Source organism: Schistocerca piceifrons, chromosome 7 (genome assembly GCF_021461385.2).
Source record: "Schistocerca piceifrons isolate TAMUIC-IGC-003096 chromosome 7, iqSchPice1.1, whole genome shotgun sequence".
NCBI lineage: Eukaryota > Metazoa > Arthropoda > Insecta > Orthoptera > Acrididae > Schistocerca > Schistocerca piceifrons.
This window is the reverse complement of record NC_060144.1, coordinates 10728717-10756513: the sequence shown is the minus strand read 5'-3', so window position 1 is coordinate 10756513 and position 27797 is coordinate 10728717. Positions and strand designations below refer to the sequence as shown.

Here is a 27797-nt window from a genome sequence, read left to right as displayed (position 1 = left end):
ACTGTACATCGAAGAAGCAATAACGGAAATGAAAGAAAGATTCAATCGTGACACTAAAATTCAGAGTGAAATGATATCAGTGATAAGACTCTCTGAGGACATTGCTATTCCTCAGTGAAAGTGCAGATGAATTGCAGGATCTGTTGAATGGGACGAATAATCTGATCCTAATGAGTATAATATATGGATTCAGATTAAATTGAACAAAGATGAAAGTAATGAAGAGTTGCAATTATGAGATTAGCTGTAAACTTAACATAAAAATTGACGATCGCACAGTAAATGAAATTGCGGAGTTCTGCTACTCTGGAAGCAAAATAGATGACGGACTATGGACGATGCAGGGAGTACATAAAAAGCAGATCAGTATAGGCAACGACACGTCTGCTAGTATCAAAAAATGGCTCTGAGCGCTATGGGACTTAACATCTATGGTCATCAGTCCCCCAGAACTTAGAACTACTTAAACCTAACTAACCTAAGGACATCACACAACACCCAGTCATCACGAGGCAGAGAAAATGCTAGCATCAAACAAACCTTAATTCGAGGAAGAAATCTCTGAGTATGTAGTTCTGGAGCACAACATTGTATGGTAACGAAACATGGATTTAGGGGAGATCAGAAAAGAAGAGAATCGAAGCATTTTAGATGTGGTTGAAAATTAGGTGGACTGTGGCGAAGAAAGGAACATATGGAAAACACTGACAACAGGAACGGACAGGAAGATAGGGTATGTGTTAAAACATCAGGGAATAACTTCCGTGGCTTTAGAGGAAGCTGTAGTTGGAAGAAGCTGTAGGGGAAGACAGAGATTGGAAATTATGCAACAAACAATTGAGAACACAGGGAGCAAGTGCTGGGGTGAAGTGAAGATTTTGGAACAAGGAACGAATTCGTGGCGGGCCGCATAAAAGCAGTCATAAGGCAGGTGATTCCAAGGAAGAATAACTGTTCTGTTAGTGACCGACTTGTATCATATCTTCCGCAACATCTGCGAATGTATGGAGTCAGGAAGCGTAGGCATAAGACAATAACTAGTATTCCGGGGGAAGGCAGTTGAAAATCCGATTCTGTAGGTTAAGGTTTCCCGTCATTTTCCAGAAGCACTTAGGAAGATGCCGTGGTGGTCCTTTTGAAAGGACACAGCCGTCCTTCCTCCCCCCTCCCCTCTTCCCCATTCCGAGTGTGTGCACTGTCCCTAATGACCCCGTCGTCGAAGGACAGTCAGACACTAATGTTCCTCTCTTCACCCCAATCTTCCATTCTTCAGCGTTTTACAGAAGCTCGAAATTTAGCGCGGACTCGAATGTCAGATAGTTGTAATACTTTCCACAACGAAACTTTGTCTCGAAAGCTGGCAGAAAATCCAAAAAGATTCTGGTCGTATGCAAAGTATGCTAGCGGCTTGACACAATCAATGCCTTCTCTGCAGGATAGCAATGGAGATACTATCGAAGACAGTGCTGCCAAAGCATACTAAACACAGCCTTCCGAGATGCCTTCACAAAAGAAGTAATGATTCCAGAATTCGAATCAAGAACAGCTGCCAACATGAATAACGTAGAAGCAGATATCCTCGGAGTAGTGAAGCATTTAGGTCAGTTAATAAAAGCAACTCTCCTGGTCCAGACTGTATACCAATTAGGTTCCTTTCGGAGTATGCTGATGCAGTAGCTCCATACTTAACAATCACATACAACCGTTCGCTCCACGAAAGTTCCGTATCCAAAGACTGGAAACTTGCACAGGTCACACCAATATTCAAGAAAGGTAGTAGCAGTAATCCACTAAATTACAGGCCCATATCATTAACATCGATATGCAGCAGGATTTTGGAGCATATATTGTGTTCGAACGTTATGAATTACCTCGAAGATAACGGTCTATTGGCACACATTCGCACGGATTTATAAAACATCGTTCTTGTGAAACAGAACTAGCTATTTACTCTCATGAAGTGTTTAGTGCTATTGACAAGGGATTTCAAATTGCTTCCACATTTCTGGATTTCTGGAAGGCTTTTGACACTGTACCACACAAGCCGCTTGTAGTAAAATTGCGTGCTTATGGAATATTGTCTCAGTTATGTGACTGGATTCATGGTTTCCTGTCAGAGAGGTCACAATTCGTAGTAACTGACGGGAAGTCATCAAGTAAAACAGAAGTGATTTCTGGCGTTCCCCACGGTGGTGTTATATAGGCCGTTTGCTGTTCCTTGTCTGTATAAAAGATTTGGAAGACAATTTGAGCAGCCGTGTTAATTTGTTTGCAGTTGGCGCTGTCGTTTATCAACTAGTAAAGTCATCAGAAGATCAAAAGAAGTTGCAAGACGATTTAGAAAAGATATCTGTATGGTGCAAAAATTGGCAATTGATCGTAAATAACGAAAAGTATGATGTCATCCACATGACTGCTAAAAGGAATCCTTTAAACTTCGGTTACACTATAAATTAGTCAAATCTAAAGGCCGTAAATTCAACTAAATACATAGGAATTACAATTATGAACGACTTAAATTGGAAGGAGCACACAGAAAATGTTGTGGGGAAGGCTAACCAAGACTGTGTTTCATTGGCAGAACAGTAGGAAATTGTAACAGATCTACGAAGGAGACTGCCTATACTACGCTTGTCCAACTTCTTTCAGAATACTGCTGCGAGGTGTGGGATCCTTAGGAGTTAGGAGTGAAGGAGTAGATCGAAAAAGTTCAAAGAAGGGCAGTACGTTTCGTATTATCGCGAAATAGGGGAGAGAGTGTCAGTGAAATGATACAGGATTTGGGGTGGACATCATTAAAACAAAGGCGTATTTCGTTGCGGCGGAATCTTCTCACGAAATTCCAATCACCAACTTTCTCCTCCAAATGCGAAAATATTTTGTTGACACATCCCAACATGGGGAGAAACGATCACCACGATAAAATAGGGGAAATCAGAGCTCGTACAGAAAGATATAGGTGTTCGTTCTTTCCGCTCTCTATAGGAGACTGGAATAATAGAGAATTGAAATAATAGAGGTGGTTTGATGACCCCTCTGCCAGGCACTGAAATGTGATTTGCAGAGTATCCATGTAGATGTAGATGTAGATGCACAGGAAAATTGTTTGTCACGTAGCGAAATATACACTGCCGTGCAAAAATTTTGGAGGAAAGTAGCTTTCGCATGATAAGTTACTACCAAGAAACATAACTCGATGAAACTTGGGCCATATAGAGAAATGACTGATACATTGTAGTGGAGCAGGTAACTGAAAGAAATAGGCAGTGATACGAAAAGAAATGACACTTTTATTGAAAGTCGAGCATTATACTGAAGCCACTGCTATTTATGGCGGTGTTCTGGACAATACAAAAGGCAGGACGTGGTTTTATAATAGGGTGTGCGAACACCATCGACACACTGCATTCTCTGCAACGAGCTCCCTTCCTAGTTAGAAGGTAGGTAAGGAATTCTTGCGATGGTGGTGGCCGTGCGGTTCTAGGCCCTTCAGTCCGCTCTGTTTTTAATTTAAACAATCTTTCATAAAAGAGTCCTAATTAAGGATTTATATTTGCAATGAATACTGAATTTTTGTAAGCTATATGTAATTAGCAATAAGAAGACGCACATTCTTCATAAAAATGACACATATTGTTAATTAGCGTATATTAGATTAATTTTATGTTTAAATGAAGTAGGTAACCGAACTGAAAAGAAAAAGAAACAAAAAAGTAATGATCGAAACGAGTTTCCAACCATCGATTACTAGTCTCAACGTTATTGATTTTTTCCAGCTTAATGTATTTTACGCTTCGCGCAAATGTTGGTAAAACATGCATCGCTGTTTAAAAATTTGTATCAGCTGGGAACCGAACTAAGGGCCCAAACGTGGCAAAAGACCGTTCTACCACACAGTCACGCTGCTGGTCGAGAAAGTCGACTTAATTTAAAGGTATTTAAGACGGTTTTAAAACTTCAAAGTCGATTTTCTTCGGAATTTTTGAGAGCTGCATCGACCAGATTTCAGGAATTGATATTTCGGTTGTGAATTACACGTACCTTAAATATAAAAAATTACAAAAATCGGATTGCCTTGCGGCCTCCTTGTGAAATAAACCGTATTCCCTCTCGGTCGCCGGCTGGGGTGGCCGAGCGGTTCTAGGCGCTAGAGTCTGGAACCGCGCGACTGCTACGGTAGCAGGTTCGAATCCTGCCTCGGGCATGGATGTGTGTGATGTCCTTAGGATAATACGTAAGGGATGTCGAAGGAAATCGGCCATGTCCTTTTCAAAGGAACCATTTCGGTATTTGTGATTTTGGAAAATCACTGAAAATCTAAATGTGGAAGGGCGGACGGGGATTTGAACCGTCGTCCTTCCGAGTGCGAGTCCAGTGTGTTAACGACTGCGCCACCTCACTCTACTCTGGTGAAGAAGCACGCGCTGATTCGGTTGCGAAATGTGTCATAAGCCGTGTATCATTTTGCTGATGCAAGCTTGCTCACTACTGTTCTAACTGGTCCTTGATGTCCTGGATACGGACGCTAGGGTCTTGCTGATGACGAGAGTACCCTAGCAATATGCAGGCAGTTCGTAGATACAGGTGCCAAGGGTGGACGAGTGTCGTCCTGTTGAAAAAAGCCACTACCATATTGTCACTTGAGAGATAATACGCGAGGATTTAGCATGTTCGCGACATACTGTGGTGTCGTTAGAGCTCCGTCATTGCCAGCCGCGACTTCAGCTCATATCCAAGGGCTGCCCACACCTCCGAGCCTCTCCACAATTCGCTGATGATGGTCATCTGCAGTAGTGTACAACAGCGATTCATCGCAGAAACACAATGCGTAACCTTCCCCGCCACCGCAGATCTCCAAACACAGTCGTTCATCATGTAGTATTAACGGCAGCCTAAACCTGGCAGGGCAATTTCCTAGTGCGGCTGCTGTTTATCTTCAACTGAAATGGAAATGATCGTATGGCACTGTTGGCCTGGAGGGCCCATTCGCGGGAGTTCGGCCGCCGTATTGAAAGTCCTTTTTAGGTGACGCGCATCGGCGACTTGCGAGTCAATGATGATGAAGGACACACAATACCCAGTCCTCCGCAGGTAATCGAACCCGGGGCCCCTGCGTGGTAAGCGGTAACGCTACCGCTACCCTACGGAGGCGGACTATCTCCGACTAACGGTGCAGGAGGACACACAAACTTGAAGGGGCTCCACTGCTTGTTTTCGGACGGCAGGCGCAGGTGTCGTGAAGGGGCTACGGTGTGCTCTGTGCGCTGTGTGGCGATGTTCAATGAGGTAGGCAGAAGTGGCGACCAGAACCCTGGTGACGAGTGCACTTGCCCTAACGATCCCATGCAGTCCAACATCGGGCCATTCTCATATCCATCTGCCCCAAAAATCTGGACATTGCACAATTCGACCAGATCCACAATGAAGCCCTGTCAGGTTCTGATAACACTGGCTCCTGTACTTCAGAGTGATCACTCAACAGCTGACGCTTTTCACGCACCTCATATACCCTACCAGTCCTGGAAGCAACACTGAACATGAACAACGTTCACAAAGAATTACAGCTTCAGTCAGTAAGACGGCAGCCCATGGTGTGCACGTGTAGAAAGATTCACTGGCGTCCGATCATGTCTTCTGGTTGCTTCACTTTTGTGTATTAAGACGTGGTACACGTGAGAAACTGAAAATTTTCATAATCCAAATGATTTACGGGTACGTTACACTTTCCGAACTGTGGTCATAAATTGCACAGTATGACATGCCTCTTCTATGTAATGCAGTTTTTCTCCAAGGCAGCACGGTGCATCCAATAGTCGCTTATCGTTCGTTTCTTATCGTTCTCACTGATGAAGTACGGGAACTGAGTATACGGGAGGGCGTCGAAGCGTACTCGCCGCTCGTTTTGTAACAGAAAACGAACGAAGGGACGTACGTTACAATCTTCATTTAGTGAATTTTAACTGCTTCCTCTTCTTTGCACTACAGCCCTTCATGGACCTTGACCTCCTCAACAATCTGCTTCCACGCGTCTCTGTTCTCTGCTTTTCTCTTCCATCCTCGGATCTCCATCTTAGTAAGATCAGCCAATAAATCTGCCTCTCGTTACTCGTTGGAACGTCCTATCATCTATCATCCTGTGCATGTGTCGTATTCTTTGGGGTTTAATAAATTTCACTAAATCTTTCCCTTTTAACAGCTCTTACATTTCACGGTGGTACCTTACTCTCCAACCCTCCGCGCCTCTCAGGGCCCATAAATTTTTGCAGGATTTTCCTTTAAAATGCCCTTAGTTTGTTCGTATCCGCTTCAGTCTTCGTCCACATTTGTGACCCTATTGGTCGCACAAATGAATAATATTGTATTGAACTGGGGACCAAGAAACGACGAAGAGGCTTCGTCCCCGCCGTAGCCCTCAGTGATACTCAACCCCACAACAGGCTACAGCAGTCCACTCACCCCGCCGCCGCCCCACACCGAACCCAGGGCTATTATGCGGTTCGGCCCCCAGTGGACACCCCGGGAACGTCTCACACCCGACGAGTCTAGCCCCAATGTTTGCGTGGTAGAATTATTATGGTGTACACGTACATGGAGACGGTGTTTGCGCATCCATCGCCGACATAGTGCAACTGAGGCGGAATAAGGCGAACCAGCTCGAATACGCCGAGACAGATGGAAAACCGCCTTAAAAACCATCCACAGACTGGCCGGCACACCGGACCTCGGCGCTAATCCGCCGCCCGGAAAGCAGTGTGTTAGAGCGCACGGCTAACTGGGCAGGCTAAGGAGTAATATACTCTCAGCTTGATCGATCTTGTGATTAGACAATTCTAGAATACCTGTATGTTTGCAAAATAGGCTCTGTTCGTTGCTGGTATACTCTGTCTTTAATGCATTGTCTCATTTTATTATGGCTGTTTAAGAGGACAGCTGAATAACGGAAGCAGCTGACAGCTTTAAGACATCTATTAGAGGCCTTCAGGTCGTATAGCGTTCTTCTAGCCTCAGAGTTGGACATTGCTCTGCATTTAGTCTTGTGTTTGTCTGCAGTTAGTCCAGTTTTTACTCCTTCTGTTTTCATCATTTCGTAAATTTTTTAAGGATATTTACATCTCTTTCCACAATTGTAGTATCATCTGCAAATGCACGTATCTAACTGGATTTCATCATTATTGCTCCTCTCTTGTCTATTTTTTGTATCAGACTATGCAGCGCTACGTTAAAAAGAACTGCTGAGCGATAATCACTCTGTTTCACTTTGTAAAGTTAAATCCGTTCGTCGTTTTGTTGTTCCCTGTTACTTTTATCTTTATGTCCTTCATTGTGAACCAAACTAACATTCTTAGCTTGTCACAGACGCGCAATTCTTGAAGAGTCTTATACAATGCTGGCCTGTTAACTCTATCAAAATATTGTTTGAAGTCAACAAATAAGAAGTGTCGATCTATGTCATCTTCATAAAAATTTCTCCATAATTTGTCTGTTAACAAAAAACTGGCCAGGAATGCCTCTATTCGGGCGAAAACAACGTTGTTATTCTCTGATAATATTTTCAGCCCACTTCTTTATCCTTTCATTCATCACCACGGAAAATATCTTTTGGATTATAATCAATAAAGTTATGCCTGTATAATGTTCACAAGTTAACTTGTCATTATTATTACACATTTATGCTCATGGGGTATCGTCTCAGTTGTGCGATTGGATTCGTGATTTCCTGTCAGGAAGATCGCAGTTCGTAGTAATAGACGGCAAATTATCGAGTAAAACTGAAGTGATATCAGGTGTTCCCCAGGGAAGCGTCCTGGGACCTCTGCTGTTCCTGATCTATATAAATGACCTGGGTGACAACCTGAGCAGTTCTCTTAGGTTGTTCGCAGATGATGCTGTAATTTACCATCTAGTAAGGTCATCCGAAGACCACTATCAGTTGCAAAGCGATTTAGAAAAGATTGCTGTATGGTGTGGCAGGTGGCAGTTGACGCTAAATAACGAAACGTGTGAGGTGATCCACATGAGTTCCAAAAGAAATCCGTTCGAATTCGATTACTCGATAAATAGTACAATTCTCAAGGCTCTCAATTCAACTAAGTACCTGGGTGTTAAAATTACGAACAACTTCAGTTGGAAAGACCACATAGATAATATTGTGGGGAAGGCGAGCCAAAGGTTGTGTTTCATTGGCAGGACCCTAAGAAGATGCAACAAGTCCACTAAAGAGACAACTTGCACTACACTAGTTCGTCCTCTGTTAGAATGTTGCTGTGCGGTGTGGGATCCTTACTAGGTGGGATTGACGGAGGACATCGAAAGGGTGCAAAAAAGGGCAGCTCGTAATAGGGGAGAGAGTGTGGCAGATATGATACGCGAGTTGGCATGGAACTCATTAGAGCAAAGACGTTTTTCGTCGCGGCGAGATCTATTTACGAAATTTCAGTCACCAACTTTCTCTTCCGAATGCGAAAATATCTTGTTGAGCCCAACCTACATAGGTAGGGATGATCATCAAAATAAAATAAGAGAAATCAGAGCTCGAACAGAAAGGTTTAGGTGTTCGTTTTTCCCCGCGCGCTGTTCGGGAGTGGACTGGTAGAGAGATAGTATGATTGTGGTTCGATGAACCCTCTGCCAAGCACTTAAATGTAAATTGCAGAGTAATCATGTAGATGTAGATGTGTAGATGCAGACACTGTTTAACTTGAGTGTTGCAGGATTATTCAGTTTTTTCTTGCTTCATTCTTCTTTTTCTCTTCCTCTTCCTTCTTTGGATGTGTTGCGGTTTCTTTTACTCTGTCCACATCATTTTTGTCTGTTTTATTCCTTTCTTTTACTTCAAATTTAGTGTTCATAATTTGTCTTATGAATTTCTTTCTTTCATTTTTCATTTCCCTACTGAATCCTTCTAGTTTTAGGTCCTCTAAAAACCAATTGGTTTTCTTATTGAGCTGTGTACTACATGAAAATCTCTTTGTGGATCTGTTGTTGTTCATTCTATATATGTGTCCATAGAGTGTTAGTCTTCGTTTTTGATCACTTCTGTGAGTCTATGTGTTCGTGTAAATCTGCGGTTGGTCTCTTCATCAATATACCATCTCTTTGTACTGCTACAGAAATTTTTCTGAGGATGTTACGTTCTATTTTTTCTGTCTCCGTGATGTTTGATGCTCTATTGTGGTCGTTTCTAATGCGTGGAGTGCTTCTATTAGTACAACTGCATTGTAGTGCCAGAACTGGGCTGCCTTGAAATGTTCCTTTTATTATAGTGCATCCATGTCAGTTTTTATGCTTTCTAAAGGAACTATTCGCTCTATGGTGGATGCCTGTGTCATCCTACAGATTGTATATATTGTCCTAGATTTTCAACTCTGTTAGCGTCCATATTTTGTGTGTGGCTTATGTGTTGATATACTTTCTTTCCATGTACTGTGTTTTCTCATATGATATCTGTAGATCTGTTTTGGAAAAGACTTCAGTTAAGTATTGCAATGTTTCTTGTGCTTCTAGTCTGTTTTTCATCTTTCTTGCATATAGTGCACATTATTCCCATTTTGCAGTCCTCAGGCGTTCTTTGATTTTCCCTATGTTATATGTTAGTGCATGTATTTCACGAATCAGAGGATGACCACCAAATTTTATAAGTGAATCTTAACTAAGATTTCTTGAAGTCTGTTTCTTTCCAATCAATAGAATGCTTCCAGACACAAAAAAGAGACAGGTTTAACTCAAACAGTTATATACAAAAAACCAGGACGCCCCCAAACGCCCTCAAAAGTACGACAAATCCGGGGAAATCCGGATGACCAGTGTTCCAAAAACGGAACATTAGAAAAAACGTAATAACTAATTATTTGCTTTTAGAACTGTTGCGGGTATTACAGTTAATCTAGGAACTTCAAAGAATAACGGAATATACAGTAAAACTTGCTCAAATCGGTACGTGTATAATTCGGAAATCTGCCCAAACCGTACAAGTATCTCTGTCCCGATGCATTCAGTGCACTTTTATATGTTGATTGTTTGTATAAAGCAGAACGTGGCTAACGCGGAAACGGAAAGCAAATCTTAGAAGATACTTAATAATTCATTATATAATGCGGGAAAGAGCATATACAGTACTACTATATTACAGGTCATTAGTTATTCAGGACTCTACGAGAACGTTACTTTTAACGCGTCTGTTAAGCGGTGCAAAACCAAGAAAAGCGGTCCAGCGCAGCGCGGCGCTGCTGGTGTGGACCTAAACCGAGCCGCTCTGTGCAACAACGAATATGTAAGATACGCTCATTGTCGGTACAGTACACCCGCCAGGGTAGCCGAGAGTGCTAATACGCTTCTTCCTGGACTCGGATAAGCGCGCCGGACTCGGATCGGATTAACGACGAGGTATGCCAGTCAGCCTGGATGTGGTTTTTAGGCGGTTTCCTACATCCCGCTAGGTGAATACCGGGCTGGTCCCCAAGTTCCGCCTCAGTTAAACGACTCACAGACATTTGAAAACGTTCGCACTATTTCCTTACTTACACTAGACGCAGACAGCTGGGGTACACTACTTCCGTCCCTGGGGGTTCGGGGTGGCGGCAGGAAGGGCATCTGGGCACCCTCTGCCATTAACACTGCCAAATACGTCATAACAAAGCCGACCCCGCGGTGGAGCTGGACAAAGGCCCCGAGAAAGAAAGAAAGTGTCGGTACAGTATACCAAAGAAAACGGTAAGTTCGTCAGTGCTCTATTTGTTGGATTTCTCGTTTTATTATTGACGCACGCCGGCGCATACGGGAACTTTGTTGCGCATCTTCCAATACTCTGCTGCAACGTGCGCAGTGAAAGAGGTGGCTATTGTTCCGTCAAACAATGCTTTTACCAGTTTCCGTTGACTAGTAGCACTTTAATAAGAGATACAGTAATATGACGTCGAACAAACGGTATGTGTCTGTAACACTTAACCAAAAGATTAATGTAATCGCGGCGAGTGAGAAAGACAAACTCTATGTGCGCGAAATTATGTTGCGTTTCAAATGCGGTAAAACACAAATTTATGAGACTTTAAGAAACAAGGATAATATTCAGGACAAATGGATGAAAGGGGAGGGCAGATGAAAAGAAAGGCGAAGAAGACCGGAAGTGAAGAAATTAACGAAAGAGTGTGGGAATGGATCGAAAGTGCGTGGGCAAAAAACTTATCTTCATCTGTAACCATGTTGCAGAGTGAGGATCTGAATGTCGCTCAAGAGCTTGGAATTACGGAGTTTAAGGCATCCACAGGATGGCTGGACAGTTTCAGAGCTAGGCACAACACCGTGTAGAATGAAGTGTGTGGGGAAGTTAAGGGTGTGTAGGAAAATGTAGCAACAGAATGGAAGACAATACTGTCCAACTTAATTGTAAATTATGACCCGAAAGGCGTGTTCAGTGCCGGTGAAACGGGACTGTTTTATCGCGCGTTGCCTTCAAAATCGCTAGCAGTTAGAGATGAAAAGTGCACCGGCGGAAAAATGTCAAGGAAGTACTCACTGTACTGCTGTGTAGAAACATGTTAGGTGAAATGGAGAAGCCACTGTTGATTGGAAAGGCGGCAAAATCGCGTTGATTCAAAAACATAGTCGTCAGTAAGCTTCTAGTCACATGGCAAAGCAATAAAAAGGCGTGGATGGTGAGTGGTCTTATGGAAGAATGGCTGGGCTCTTTCAATGCGAAAATGAAAAAAAGGAAATCGCCAAGTTCTCCTTTTCCTAGACAATGCAACCTGCCAGCGGAAAGTAACGTTATCAAACGTGAAATTGGCTTGGTCCCCTCCAAATTCAAGCAGCCTCACACAACCCGTGGGCCAGGGGGTTATTTGAAGTGTCATTACAGGCGATTACTGGTGCAATCTCTCATCCTTAGTGTTGAAGAAGCCGGAAGTGCGTTTGCTCTTGCACGATCAGTTTCTGTCCTGGATGCAGTAAATTGGATTGTCTTGGCAGTAGAGGAAGTGCTTCAACAAACCGGGGTTTGGCTGTCAAGAACAGGACGTTCTTGTGGCCATCTAAGTTTTAGAAAATGCAGCAGAAATTGCGGAATTAATGAAAATGCGACACATTTCATATAGAGCAGATGATTACATTCGAAGTGATGACTTTCTGTCAACTCACTCCACGTTCACAACAGCAACAGATTTAATAGAAATTCGCAACACAGACATGATGAAGAAGAAACAAAGGAAGAAGAAGAGGAGCAAAATGATGTCCCTAGAAAAATTAATACGCCTCAACAAGCCATTGCATGCATAAACGATGTTATGCAATTTGCAGCATACACAGATTCTCCCAGGTTGTTGGAACTATTGTATGGTGCAAAACATTGTCTATAAAAAACAATGTTGAACAGGAAATTAAGAAAAGTTTCCCTCTTCATATGTGGCGAAAAAAGTGAAATGTAAAGCAAATAAACATAGGAATATATTTGTATGTACATACAATAATAAACGAATTTAAAGTTCGAGTAAAAATATAGAAATACTGAATTATTTATCAATTAGTGTAATAGCCAAGCGTTCTATGGTCCAATGAACGGTAAATAAACATCTACTGCGCTGAAGTGAAGGTACATAAATACAGTATATCCATAATTAAAAATTTGTACTGTACTTTTGTACATGATACCTGACAAACTTTCGTAGCCCAGTGAGTTTTGTGCAATCGGGAAACTTGTCCAACTCGGAAAATTATTTTAGTCATGCGATTCCGTTTTGAGCAAATTTTGTAAGCGTAGGCTTCCGTGACCACTGTGACAGTCGATAAAATTCTACTGGGTCTCTGTCGTACTGTCAGTGTGGAAAATTTCCGATCTTTCGGCCACTATTGCAAATGGCCTTCCTCATCGTGTTTTTCTGATAACTAGCTACGCGTTTACAATGCTGTCACAGGCCCAGAAGAATTTTATTGTCATTTGATGTTTTGCTTATTTTTTGCGAACTTACTTGTTTTGCCGACTCATTTCGTCAGCCAACTGTTAGGGGCAGTGCTTCAGCTGAAGTCAACAACGCAAGTAACTGCTGGATAGAGACAGCAAGAAAGGTTCTGTTAGGCTAGGGTGAACAAATGTCCCGGAAAACCGGGGTGTCCCGAATATTTGTTTCGGAACGCTCAAAAGTCCCGGAATTAAGTTTTTAAATACATTTCCTGAAACTTTCTAAAATTTTTGGGATTTCGCTATATTAAAGGAAGTACAACACAAGAAATTAATGTATTTTAGTTTATTTGTCTAAAACCTCCATTGTCCCATACTAGTAATCACAGTATCAATATTGATACACTCAGGCAATAGTTTACTTTTAAGCGGTACTTTGGCCAACAAGTAGTAAGTTGTATTATTGTAACAGAGCTATGAAACCGTCCGACTGTCGCGTCACTTACTCACACACTCATTGTCAGGACAGTGTAGTAGTTGATGTTTTGTCAGACAAACTGCAATATTTGTTTCTCATATTAGTAGTATTATTGCTGCAGTACTGTGAAACACAATGTTGAAACGTGCCTGCAAGTTCAGTGACTGTTATTCCAAGGAATGGAATTTCATTAAGAAAGATCGCTTTGATTACGAAGCAGAGTGTTCCGTATGTAAATGTTTTATTAGTATAAGTCATGGTGGACGTTCCGACATAGTTGATCAGATCAGGTCAAAGAAACACATTAACAGATACAGTGCACCAAGCTGCAGTAAAACTCTACATAATAATTTTGTGAAACATCAGTCAAGTGAAGAGATGAAAGTGCGAGCAGCCGAGCTTACACTAGCCTACCACACGGTAAAACATCACCAAAATTATAGATCTAGTGATTGTCCTAATAAGCTTAACAGCAGTATGTTTGATGATTCTTCTACTGCAAAAAAGTTTAGTTCAGCAAGAACTAAAGTGTCAGCCTTAGTGAAAGGAATTATTGCTCCCCAGAGTGCAAAGGAAAGCCTTGAATACATCAAAAAAGACTTTCTACTTGATATCCACTGATGCCAGCAATCATAAGGCCAATAAAATATTTCCGTTTGTTGTTCAGTTTTTCGATATTAATCAGGGAATTCAGACCAAATTTTTGAAGGTGAGTTCCCTACCTAATGAAACATCTGGCGAAATTTCAAGATGTTGTATGAATACTATCGAAATGTTTGATCTTGAGAAAAATAAATGTGTGGCATTTTGTGGAGACAACATCAACACAACCTTCGATGGTTTAAAAAGACAAGGCAAATGCAACGTATTTACCAAATTAAAAGAAACATTGCAGGAAAACATTGAAGGCATAGGGTGCCCTGTACATGTTTTACACAGTAGCGTGCAGACATCTGCTGCCAGTTTAAGCTGTGATATTGAAACTATCGTCGTGAAGGTATACTCACACTTTTACATACATACTGTTAGAACAGAGAGGCTTAAGGAGTTCTGTGATTATGTGGGAACTGAATATATGAATGTAATGTGTCACTCGAAAACTCGCTGGTTATCACTGTTTCCAGCAGTTGAAAGAGTAATCCGCCTGTTTGAACCGTTAAAAGATTTTTTCCTAAATGAAGACAAAGCCCCCAAAATATTGGTTCAGTTTTTCAATAACCCTTTAAGTGAAGCCTACTTATGGTTCATGCACAGTCAGCTTAGCACTTTGCAGCATGGGATAAAGGAAATTGAGGGAAGCACGAAAAGTGTAATAGAGGTAAATGATGTTTTGAAAAATACTCTGTTACTAAGACGAGAGAACAGCAGTTCATTTCTTTTAATGTTAAATCTGTCCTTAATAGAGCAGAAGTATCAGAAGCAGCGGAAAGGAGTTTTAGAGAAGAAGTTAACAAGTTTTATGACACTTGTGAAGAATATCTCAGCAAGTGGAGCGTCTCATATTTACGCTCATCGCCGGCGTTTGATTGGATGTTACTGAAGAGAGTGCCAAAATGGGAAAGTGTTGAAGAGACAGTTTCTTATTTGAAGAGTAAAGAGATTGAAATCGATGATTCCATTCTCTTTGATCAGTTCGGCATACTGACAAATTTTGTTGAAGAAAGTCTTCACAAGTGGAATGATGGGAAAAAAACCATTGGAATGTCATGAGAAGTGAGTGAGTTTTTTTAAAAGATGTGACTGTCTTCAGCATTACTCTGAGTTGGTAATAATTGCAAGGTATTTATTTGCGATCCCAGCCCATAATGCCAATTTAGAAAGAATATTTTCGTTTATGAATATCCAGTGGACTGTTGAAAGAAACGGAATGGAGGTGGACTCTCTTGAAGCAATCCTGCAGATCCTGTACAACTACAAAATGGATTGTGCCGAGTTTTATCACTGTGTCTCAAAGAACAAAGACATGATCAAGAAGGCTGGAGGCAGTGAAAAATACCCTTTTCTCCAAGGACAGTCAATTCCATCTACAAGTGTTCAGTAATATTAAAGCTCATGTTAATATTAATTGATTAAAAGTTGAATGGCTGTAAAATTTTGTAAAATCGTAATACATTTCTTTATTACTGTATACGTTTATTAAATGTCATTAATAATACAGATAATCTAGATTATATCAATCTTTTGTATCCTCTTATTAGTTATAATAATCGGGTTAACAAAATGTATCAACAAAACATTAATATTTAAAATTAAGAAACCTGGGTACATATGGAATGAGGTATCCATTGGCACCCGGGTGAATGTGTCCCGGTTTTCACCGAAAATAATTTGGTCACCCTATGTTAGGCGCAAAGAATCCCTGACAATACATTGATATAAGTTTTTCCAGCAGTTTTTCGTAACACAGCAGGCACTAAGGGCTTAGTAGCAGTGTCTGTGCATGGCGGTAACAGCGAGCGCGGGCCAGGGCAGTGCTATCGCCGCTGACAAAGTACTGGCTATTCGTCGTGCTTTAGTGTCCCTACCAATACATATCGGCAAAACGAATATCGCCCTGGACGAACTTCGGAACGCTCTATCGCATGGGCACGTAAAATTGAACTTTAAAAATAACGAGAAACAAATCGGCGCTTTTCATCGGCAGCGGCCGTCGAATGGATGACGTGATGAGCAGTATTTGTTTCGGCTGACTCCAGCTGCACAGTGCAAAGACTAAATTGCAATTAAAGTGTTTGGCAAACTGTATTGCTCAAATTGTGAAGTTTTGGCTGGCTCTCCGTATGTGTCAAAGCGTCGAGTAGTGTCGGGAAAGTAGGTCGGGATATGTATGCTACGTGTTGAAACTGGGAGTACAAACACGGCCAGCGCAGACGGAGGCTGCCGCGTCAGCAAAGGGCAGAACAGGTGGCGTGTCGAGCACTGCTAGCACAACATCCAGGACACAGCAGTGCAGTAAAATGCACGTGGGGTCTCTGCAAGGTACACTGCACTAGCTCGACGACGACAAATTAACAGCGATTGACACATTACTGACACTGTGTCTGAGTTCAAGCAAAAGGGCTCTCTTAGTGCGAGTTCTCAAGCGCAGCCTACTTGTGCAATACCCCAGGCGGACTGGGAAAGTCAGGTAAACATACTGAAACAGAAAAATGCCAGACTAATACAAGTAGTGATACGCGCCATCACTGTTGTAAGACATGACACTGAATCCAACGATCCTTTACGACACGCCTGAACTGAAAATCAAATCGACATCCCGAAGGATGAAAACATTATGTTGAACATACTTGTGGATGAGTTAGAGTTGGGCAAATCCAGATTAGAGATGGAAAACTGGGGACTCAAAACTGAAAGAGAGTAAATTAAGATGGAAGTCGAGAAATTAAAAATTGTACCGGACTCCCACTGCATTCTTTGGCTGCAGTATTCCGAATAACAAAAGTGAAAAATACAGTTGAAACAAAAATAGAAAAAAAACGAAGTAAAAAAGCAACAAATTTGTTAAATCAGCTATTAATCAAGACCTAAAACAGATTAGCGAAGTACTGACATCCCAAATAAATCCGTGCAAAGAGAAGCTGAAAATAAGAGCAATAGTGCCCCAGACCTCATTTGTCGTAATCATTGAAACTGAAGTACAGAACTACTGCAGATAATTCCAAGAGAAAGGTACTCAAAGACATAAAGTACGAGAGAAAAGAAAAGACCAACAACTTGGTCGGCCGGAGTGGGCGAGCGGTTCTAGACGCTACAGTCTGGAACCGCGCGACCGCTACGGTCGCAGGTTCGAATCCTTCCTCGGGCGTGGATGTGTGTGATGTCCTTAGGTTAGTTAGGTTTAAGTAGTTCTAAGTTCTAGGGGACTGATGACCTCAGAAGTTAAGTCCCATAGTGCTCAGAGCCATTTGAACCATTTTTGAACCAACAACTTGTAACTGTTCGATACGTTCCTGGCGCAAACACAGATATGCGAAATCACAAAGGAACAGTTCGTGCAAGGAGCTGAACGTAGGTGTAATGCAGGTCAAAAGGAAAAAAGCTTTTCAAACGACATACTTGGTGTTAGCTCTCGTCTCAGTCAGTCAGTCTATTCATCCCTTGTGAGGTAAACTGAGGAGCTACTTGATTGAGAAGCAGCGGTTCTGGTCTCGGAAACTGACATACGGCCGGGATAGCGGTGTGCTGATTACGTGCCCCTCCATACCCGCCTCCCATCACGCCCATGGGCTAAGGATGACACGGGGGCCGGCCGGTACCGTTGCGCCTTCATGGCCTGTTCGGGAGGAGTTTAGTTCAGTCAGTCTCTTGTGAGAAACATACTTCTCAGCCAAGGTCGGGTGTTCTGGGTTTCCAGTCATTCTGGCAGTACCATATTGCTTTATGTGCAACTTTCGTAGGCCAGACAGCCAAACACTGCGCTAGAAAGCAAGTGGTGTGTGCCAGTGACGGAAGAGAGGAATTTAAAAAGAGTGCCAGGTGGAGAAAAACATCACAAGATGCATACTTGGCTCACGTAGATGTAGAGGAAAATCTCGTTATAAAAACTGCGGGGTGAATTGTCAGACATACTAGAGACTTTATGCAAGACAGCTTGAAAAAATAGACCACCGTAATGGCTACAATTTCTACAGATAACGACAGTAAGTGACTACCCAAACTTAGACCCCCACTCAAAGGTCTACACAATACACAGCAGGAAGAAACATAAGTCGACTTCCACGTGGACAAGAAGGTGGAGCCGAGCCATCTCTTGGTGCCGTCAGAGTCGTCTTTCTCTGGTGACCATGACGTAATTCCCTCAGTCGTCCACAATGAAGTAGCGCAGTCGAACTACTTCAACATTACAGGGTGACTTGAAGTCCGTTAACATTTGAAAATTCAATACTTCGCGGAATAATGCAGGCAGAGAGGTGAAAATTGACACACATGCTTGAAATGATGTGGAGTTTTATTGAAACAAAAAATTACACAAAATTATCAACAGGTGGCGCATCATACAATAAGAAAGCAATAATCAGCGTAAAATTTGATTTTCTTGTAAAACACTTTATTCTTTATAACAAATGCTGAACATGTCGGCCGTTATTGATCAACAGTATCTCTAGTCGAGGGACGATGTTGTAAACCGCATTGTACAGATATCAGTAGGTATAGTGAGAAACTGCCTTCGGATGTTGTCTCTTATCATCCGTAATGAGTTAGGTTTAAGTAGTTCTAAGTTCTAGGGGACTGATGACCTTAGAAGTTAAGTCCCATAGTGCGCAGAGCCATTTGAACCATTTGAACACATGGCTTCGAACTTAGTGATAATTTTCTTCACAGCGATACTTGTCGCAGGACCTTTACCCGTTCGAAAACTCTTCTTATGGCAATAGGATCGTAGAGCTGCAGTAGCTGATTCCCCATTCTGATAAGAAAGCTTCACTGGCAGTGCCTCTTCTGCTAAAGTCAACACGCCGCGACTGCTAGCGCATCAGACTTCCTCTCTCATTACAGCTCATTTTGTACACGATTCTCATGCGGTATGACTGGCCTGTGGTGTCTAGCGCCATCAGCTTGCCGGTTTTTGCAATACTTTTTAGTTTCAATAAAAAGCCAAGTCATTTCAGGTATTTTTGTCAAGTTTCTCCTCTATACCTACATTATTCCCTGAATTTGAGATACGTGCTTTGGGGTTGATTAGACTAGGGGTAGCAAGTCAGTTTAAAAGAAGATCAGTGGACCAAATTACAGAATACACTTTTCTCAGAATAGAGGAACCAGAGTAACAACAGGTATGATGCGAGAATAACCACGAGGCATGGAGAGATTCTCGTGGCAACTTTAACCTCGCCAACACGTCGCAAAGCATTGAAATACTACTAACAGATCGTATCACTCAAAAAAACCTGCGAACTACCGAAAAGTCAGCAATCAGAATACGTACGATACTAGCAGGTGCCAAATTTATATAAAACCAGTCACCTTTATATTTGAATCCAGGTAATCCATAGTGGAAAAATCAAGCTCAGATACGTTAAAACTGCGACAAGACGATTAATACATGCGACACCCAAGCGAAAAAAGTGACAATCAAGAAAATGACAAACAAGCATTTGACACATACAATCAAGTAACTAGGACAAAGACAGTAATTTCCATAGACTCTAACATGCTAGTAGAGTTCTGTAATGACAAACGACACAATTCTAAAAACCACTCTGGAGGTACCTAAAAGACGCAACATTTATACCACAATGATATAAACAGGCACACCTCAAAAGAACCAACAAAAGGGGTGGAGTTTTAAATGGAATATGGAGCTCTGGGAAATAATCTCAAATTAAGTAGATATGAGCGCTGAGACATACTTCATACTGCGCAGAGGTTTTTGATCTATGAGTCCCACCCAAAGTGACTTGCAGTCTGTTTCCCAACGACAGAGCAGACAGATCAAATTATAATGCGTACAGAGAACATGCCAACGTACTCACGTGAACCCCGCGAGCTGCTTCATCAGTCTTGTAACTGCAGATCGGACGAACTACACTCATGCTCATAAATTAAGCATAATGCTGATACATGGTGAAACAACGCTCTGGTGGGCGGTTTGCGGGTTTAAATCACCTACCTCGGTGTATGACCATGCGGTGCATTTGACTTGCAGTCGTCGCACGGTGGCGCTGGCAGGAGTCCACCTACGCAGAAGTTTGTTGGTCCTTGTCAGAGTACGGTGCAGCGAGTAAGTCTGCAGACGTTTCCAGACGTGCTAATGGTGACTGTCTGTTGAAAATGGCTCAAAGAACACATACTGATGACGTTATGAGTGGTAGAATACTAGGGCGACTGGAGGCTGGTCAAACACAGCAGGTCGTAGCACGGGCCCTCCGTGTGCCACAAAGTGTGATCTCTAGAGCATGGCAACGATTCCAGCAGACAGTAAATGTGTCCAGGCGCTACAGTGTACAACACCACAAGAAGACCGATACCTCACCATCAGTACCCGCAGACGGCAACGGAGTACTGCAGGTACCCTTGCTCGGGACCTTACCGCAGTCACTCCAGACAACTGAACGGACATGGTTTATTCGCCCGGAGACCTGCAAGGTGCACTCCACTGACCTCTGGTCACAGGAGAGCCCGTAAAGCCTGGTGTCAAGAACACAGTACATGGTGATTGGAACAGTGGTCCCAGGTTATGTTTAGGGACGAGTCCAAGTATAGTCTGAACAGTGATTCTCGCCGGGTTTTCATCTGGCGTGAACCAGGAACCAGATACCAACCCCTTAATGTCCTTGAAATGGAGCTGTATGGAAGTCGTGGTTAGACGATGTGGGGTGGGATCATGATTGGTGTACGTACACCCCTGCATGTCTTTGACATAAGAACTGTAACAGGTCAGGTGTATCGGGACATCATTTTGCACCTGTATGTCCGCCGTTTCAGAGGTGCAGTGGGCCCCACCTTCCTCCTGATGGATGATAACGCACGACCCCACCGAGCTGCCATCGTGGAGGAGTACCTTGAAAGAGAAGATATCAGGCGAATGGAGTGGCCTGCCTGTTCTACAGACCTAAACCCCATCGAGCACATCTGGGATGCTCTCGGTCGACGTATTGCTGCACGTCTTCAAACCCCTACGACACTTCGGGAGCTCCTACAGGCACTGGTGCAAGAATGGGGGGGCTATATCCCAGCAGCTGCTCGACTACCTGATCCAGAGTATGCCAACCCGTTGTGCGGCCTGTGTGCGTGTGCATGGTGATCATATCCCATATTGATGTCGAGGTACATGCGCAGGAAACAGTGGCGTTTCGTAGCACATGTGTTTCGGGACGGTTTTCTCAACTTATCACCAATACCGTGGATATACAGATCTGTGTCGTGTGTGTTCCCTATGTGCCTATGCTGCTAGCGCCAGTTTTGTGTAGTGCCACGTTTTGTGGTAGCACATTGTGCAGTTATCCTTAATTTATGAAATGGCTCAGAGCACTTCTAATGTCATCAGTCCCCTAGAACTTAGAACTACTTGAACCTGACTAACCTTAAGAACATCACACACATCCATGCCCGAGGCAGGATTCGAACCTGGGACCGTAGCGGTCGCGCGGCTCCAGACTATGGCGCCTAGAACCGGAGAAAATTTACAGAGACATGGTGGAAGCCCAAGGTAGAGTGTTTTTTCCCCCGAAACAAACAGGTACCAAATGATTCGTCTACAAGAAACTGCCCTGAGGTTATTACAGCTAAATACTGTGAGGAATACAGGGTGTTTCCCCAGAAGGACTTTACAACTTTAAAAATTTATATAAATTTATTGAAAGAAGATATAGAGCTGTATTTAGTATTATTTTGTAGGGAAACACATCAGTTCTTTTTATGGTAAACTAAAGATGTTTTATGTGGTTTCCGTTGGTTATGCTACACACATCCCATCGGAAGTCAATTTCTTCCCAAAATCCCTGTAGCATTGCAGGTGTAACCAGTGGCTGCGTAATTCTTGCTCTAAGTTCATGTAGAGATACCGGCACAGGAAGTACAAACACGATATCCTTGATGAAATACCATAAAAAGAAATCAAGTGGCGTCAGATCTGGGGAAAGTGGGGGGCGTGCAATTGGTGCATCACGGCTAATCCATTGACCCGGAAAGCGGTCGCTGAGAGAATCTCGGACATCTGTCAGGTAGTGGGGTGGTGCACCATCTTGCATGAAGTGAACATTTAGTTCTTGGTCATCCTCATCGATCTGTGGTATCAAAAATTGTTGTAACATATCCAGGTACACTACCCCGTTGATGGTTCTCTCACGAGAAGAAGGGACCGTGCACTTTGTTCTTGGTCAATGCACAGAAAACATTCAGTTTAGGGCTATCACGAACATTTTACTACAATGTTTGATGTGGATTTTCACTGCCCCAAATCCTACAGTTATGTGTGTTAACCCTGTGACTTAAGTGAAAATCCGACTCGTCATAAAAGGTGATTTTTTCCAAGAAGTGTTCATCCTCACGCAATCGATTTAACATATCCGCACAGAAGTTCTTGCGAGCAATTTTATAAGTGTCTTTTATTGCTTGTACGATCATGAATGTGTACGGTTTGAAATGCAAACGGTTTCTCAACACACGCCAAACAGTCGTATGTGAGATTTGCAGTTGGCGAGATGCATGCTGGGTCGATTTTGTAGGGCCGTTGACAAAACGTCGCCTCACTCGCTCAACGACGTCGTCAGATGTGCTTGGACTATCTCACGATTTCCTGTGTATTACCGAGCACCCTGTTTCTAGAAAAAATTTATGCTATTCATAAATTGTAGACCTACTAGGAGAATCTTTAGCGTACCTGGTACGGAAATTACTCTGAACTGCTGTCGCCGATTTCGATTCTTCAAACCAAAACACACAGCTAGCACGCTCGGGTCCAGTGAAGGCAGCCACCTCAAACGCAACTGCCGCTAGCGCTCCTTACGGTGCGATTCGGCACTAGGAAACTATGCGAGACAAAACTTGATGTATTGCCCTACAAATTGACACTACAATCACCTCTGTAGCTACAATGAATTAATTTTTATTAATTTTCAAAGTTATAAAGTGCTATTTGAAACACCCTGTACTTTATTGCACTCGTAATTACCCTGCTCATAGATGATTATAAGCAAGACATTCTATGTCTACAAGAACCTTACTTCAGGAATAGACAATTAACTGCCTTCCCTCCCGTGCCATGATGATGATTGGAGATCGTATAGTCATGGCGGCAATTGTTGTACTTAATAGTAACATAAGTATCACCAAGATAACTGAACAATACAGTAATCATTTAGTAACGTTGAGACAAGCAATGACAGACAAACTTGGACGATAGCATCCCTAGACTCCCACTATTTAGACACAGCAGATAATCGGAAATGTGGCACATTTTCCAGAGGTACAAAATTATTGATGTCTGTGGACAATAATCGGAAATGTGGCACATTTTCCAGAGGTACAAAGTTATTGATGTCTGTGGACAATAATGCCAGGTCAACACTCTGGGATGGAGGTAGAACCGAAGACTGAAGACAAGCTGTTAGTGAAGTAAGTCAAGAGAATAATTTGTTCGTATGAAACCGGGAAGACCAACTAATATGGGACAAGCAAGTTGGATGTCCAACACAGACATAAGTTTAGGCAGTGCCGGAAGTAGAAACACAAACATCACGTCGTCAGCTATATCATTAGCCACGACTAGTGACTATAAGATTATTATTACTGACATTCATGACAATGTTACATACCGTGGTACAGACGCTAGACTCATTATCAGTTAAGCAGATTGGAACAAATTGAGAATGTCGTACAATATGAACTATTGTATTGCTTGTAGGACTCACAAAATAACTGAAATATTACAGAATGCATAAAACATTGCTACACCACGAATATAAAACAGACCAAGAACAAAAGCACCCTGGAGTACTGAACTAACCATTCTTAGGCAGGACATAAGACGGAAGAGAAAAATGTATGAATGAACAATTACAGCCACAATGATAGACAAATAAGTTTACAGGACTGTAGAAATGCCAAGGACCTATTGAAGAACGTACTACAGAGGAGAAGAAAACAGCACTGAGAGGAAACCCTCGGAACACAATTGGAAACCAACATGTAGGATGAACCATACAGAATAATCGCCTAAAAACAAACCGCCCGTGAATCAGAGGAAGTGTGTGACCTGTGCGTCGACATCTGGTGCCCCAAACGTGTGGAAACCTACCGAGCACTTGTCGAATCCATGACACGCAGAACCACTTCTGAATTGCGTTCCAGATGTGGACCAACACGCCTTTAAGTGGGTGGTCACAGTGTTTTGGCTCATCAGTGTACCACGAATTACCTGAGAGACTCTACAAGAAACACTCAGGGATACAGAAAAATAGGGAAGATCTTAGAAGTACACATAGACCAAATCTCCAATATCGAACGCATTGCTTGTAAACAAAAGAGAGAACAAATTAGAGAACGGTGAGACTAATGGTCTGGTTCAGATGAAGAGTTCAGCGCAACCGACGCCTCTGAGACTAACACCAATGTCGAGACAAATGAACAATAACATGCACGTTACACATACACGGCATGTACAACACTAAATGGTGAAATAGTACACAGAGACAAGTTAGAAGAGAAATCCGTTAACGTATTGCGTAGGATAGTTCGTGCCCGGTTATTGTACCATGTGCCTCGTAAAATATGTATTTAGATATGCAACTAGAACAAATTGACGTAGAAAAACTGCAGTACAGGTACCTTAGCGGATTAACACACGTTTAATGACGAACCAAAAAAGAAACACTTAACATACACAGTAAACGTCATTAAATGCAGAAAAAGTAATACACAGACAAAGTAAAATAGAAACATATCAACAGATTAAGTAGGATAAAAGTGACCAGTTATCTTATCAAGTGTTACGTTAAACCTGTAATTAGGCAGCATTAACATGGGGTAAGTGTAACACAACCACTGTAGCTAACTAACACACGAACACTATAAACAGACTATCAAAAATTAACAGTTACGCGAGAGATGAACGGACTGTAACATCCACGAGATAAATTTTTGGCTACAGTGCGACGAGAGAAAATTATGCCTCTAACAGTTATTAACACTATTTATTCGACATACGAAAAAATAGTGAATTAATTATTTATATAATATTCTACGATGTAATTGGACATATCGATGTGTATCATACAAAGACAATGATAATTGTAAATTCCTTTTATGATCTGCGTTTGTCTTCCTTTGTTTTAACCTTTTGTTGGTTGGCTTTTGTAGGTTCAGCACGCAAGACGCATATCAAACTGAGGTCTGTTAAGAAATTGTAATTATTTGTTAATTATTACTTGAAAATAGAGTTCATTATTATTATAAATATGAGTGATTAATTATTTGTAACTCTAATTCCTCTCTCAGTAAGCATTATCTGTGTTAATTATTTCTTTCCGCTGCAACGAGCGCAGCCATTGATGATATCGATTTGTATCGCGTTTTTGTCTGTGTTTTCCTTAGAAACAAATCAAATGTTTGCTTGAGGAAGTCTAAATAGTGCACAATACGAAAGTAGAGTTTCTGTAAAGTTCAATAAGCATTTAAAATACTTATTTGCTCTAACAATAGAAAGTCTCTATCAATTGTCCGCCGCCATCTTAACAATTATCACAGCGGCAAATTCTAATTACGCAACTCTGGAGACATAAACGCTGAACGTAATACAAATGTGTAAAAATAAATGTGCTCCGGTGGTCCCGAACTCATTTTAATGAAAATAATTCGAATCAGATTGGATGTTTCATAGCACGATCCTTATAAGAAACTTTTCTAGCTGATGTATGGAACCGAAATTAATTACGCACGAGTTGCGAGGAATATTGTTTCAGGTAACATATGTCAGTGTTGTGCGCGGCTGGGTTTTAATGATCATTTTGCTGAAGATAACTGCTTCCATCTTAATCAATAGTTGTATAGAATCTGTTGTATGAACTGTGATTTAGTGACACTTACACAACTTACAGACAACACTTTAACACGACGTTAACTTGGAGTTCTTTAGCAACTTGATCAAATCTTTAGCCGGGAGAAAAATTATTTAGCAATTACTCAATATAACAAAATAAGATTATCATTTCCATTTACAAATTAGGTAAATACCAAACCACTGAATAACCCAGCGAACGCCACACTGGCGCCCAACGTGGTGCCACCAATGCACATTTATTCATTTTAATAATTGAAATTGTGATCTATTACAGGTACAGGGTACCAAAACAAACTATTAATCATTGTTTATTTATTTGTTTCATGAGCATTGACATCTTCCTACCAAACTGCTGTACGAATCTGTATCTGCACTGGTGCCAGACACACGAATTACTTCACATAAGCAGTGCTGTCCACTACTGTCAATCAATTCAGGTAGGAGCAGATGTACATATTCGGTAACTGAGCAGCAGCACATAAACATCTGCTGCGTGTGTAATTTGAAATTAAAATCAGTACCTCCAGAGGTAAGTAATAATAGTTGAATGTTCTGGCTGCGAGAATAATTTTTTAAGTGTTACTTGTGTATATGTGTTAGTTATAAGATTATTTTGTGTCAGTTGGTGCTGTCAGTGATTTATATATTTGTTGTGCTATATTGGTGATAGAATGGTTAAACAAAAGAAATATAAACCGAATGAGCATACTGATGCAGAGATGACATCAGAGTCTCAGGTAGAACAATCTACCCACATTTCTGTCGAATTATTAGAAAATTTAATTATGACTGACAATTTAGTAACTGATGTCCCAAGTGATAGTAAAACTGAGGAGCTGCCAAAACAAACTGACACTCCTGCATTCAACCAGTTAGGAATTAATGGCAATATTTGTTCTGAGCAAGGGGCAGAAGTTAGCAATGCTCAAGCTATGTCGATACAGGATATTCTAACAGCATTTTTTGAGAAGTTTACTATTAAAGAGCAGGAGCGCGAAAGACAACGTCAGCAGGAAAACGAAAAACGTAGACAGGAAAAGCTTATAGAAAAACAGCAACAGGAGCTCAGGGACCAAGAAAAGGAAAAGAAATTTATGGAAAATATAAACAATATTTTTCTGGAAAGAAATAAAGAAATTGTCCGTAGGATAAATCAAGTGTTGGTCGATCGTCATAATACTATTACTACCCATTTTAAGCAGGAGATCGATTCAGTAAAAACCACTATTGAACCGTTAACAAACATTCCAGTTCAGGTCAATAGTCTTCAAACTGAAGTAGATAGACTAGAGAACCAATTCAAAGCCTTGGCTACCGCTGTGGAAACAACGCAGGAGGACATGCCCTCGGAAATCCGAAAGCAAGTCCGAATAGAAGTAGCCAGGGGCCTGGGCTCTGAAAATCAAAACTTTGATAATCTGACAGTATGCAGTAATGACAACACTGGTACTGACAGGGAAAAGATCGCAGATAATCTAACGGCGAATTTTAATGCACCAAAAGGAAGACCAAATTTTGGTAATCAACCAATGTTACCAGAGCAATATGTGACACCAAGGAACAATAATAGTGGAATAGAATGTACTTGTAATAAAGTAACCACACCACCTGCGAATGATAGCAATTCCATGCACTTAACTACTTTGATGCATGAAGAAAGCCTAATTAAGCATAGACAGTTTCAAATATTTAACGAAGAAAGCAAGAAAAACATACATCCAGTAATTTTCATTCGAAACTTCAAAAGCGTTCTTTCAAAATCATGGTCGGAAGAACAGAAAATACAGTTTGTGGTTTCACATATTTCTGGTGATGCGACGCTCTGGGCATCAAATGCAGCAGAAACTTGCTAGACTTTCCACGACTTTGAGAAGGCGTTCCTTGATCAATTCTGGTCAGCGTCTACTCAAGAGCGACTCCGTAAAATTGTT

General features: G+C 41.7%; 1 protein-coding gene across 1 annotated transcript in view; it reads right to left on the bottom strand.

Annotated features, from left to right (window-relative positions):
* The window catches only part of LOC124805060 (myrosinase 1-like), a 231969-nt gene that overhangs the window by 177711 nt on the left and 26461 nt on the right, over window positions 1-27797 (bottom strand). The gene's annotated exons all lie outside the window — the stretch shown is intronic.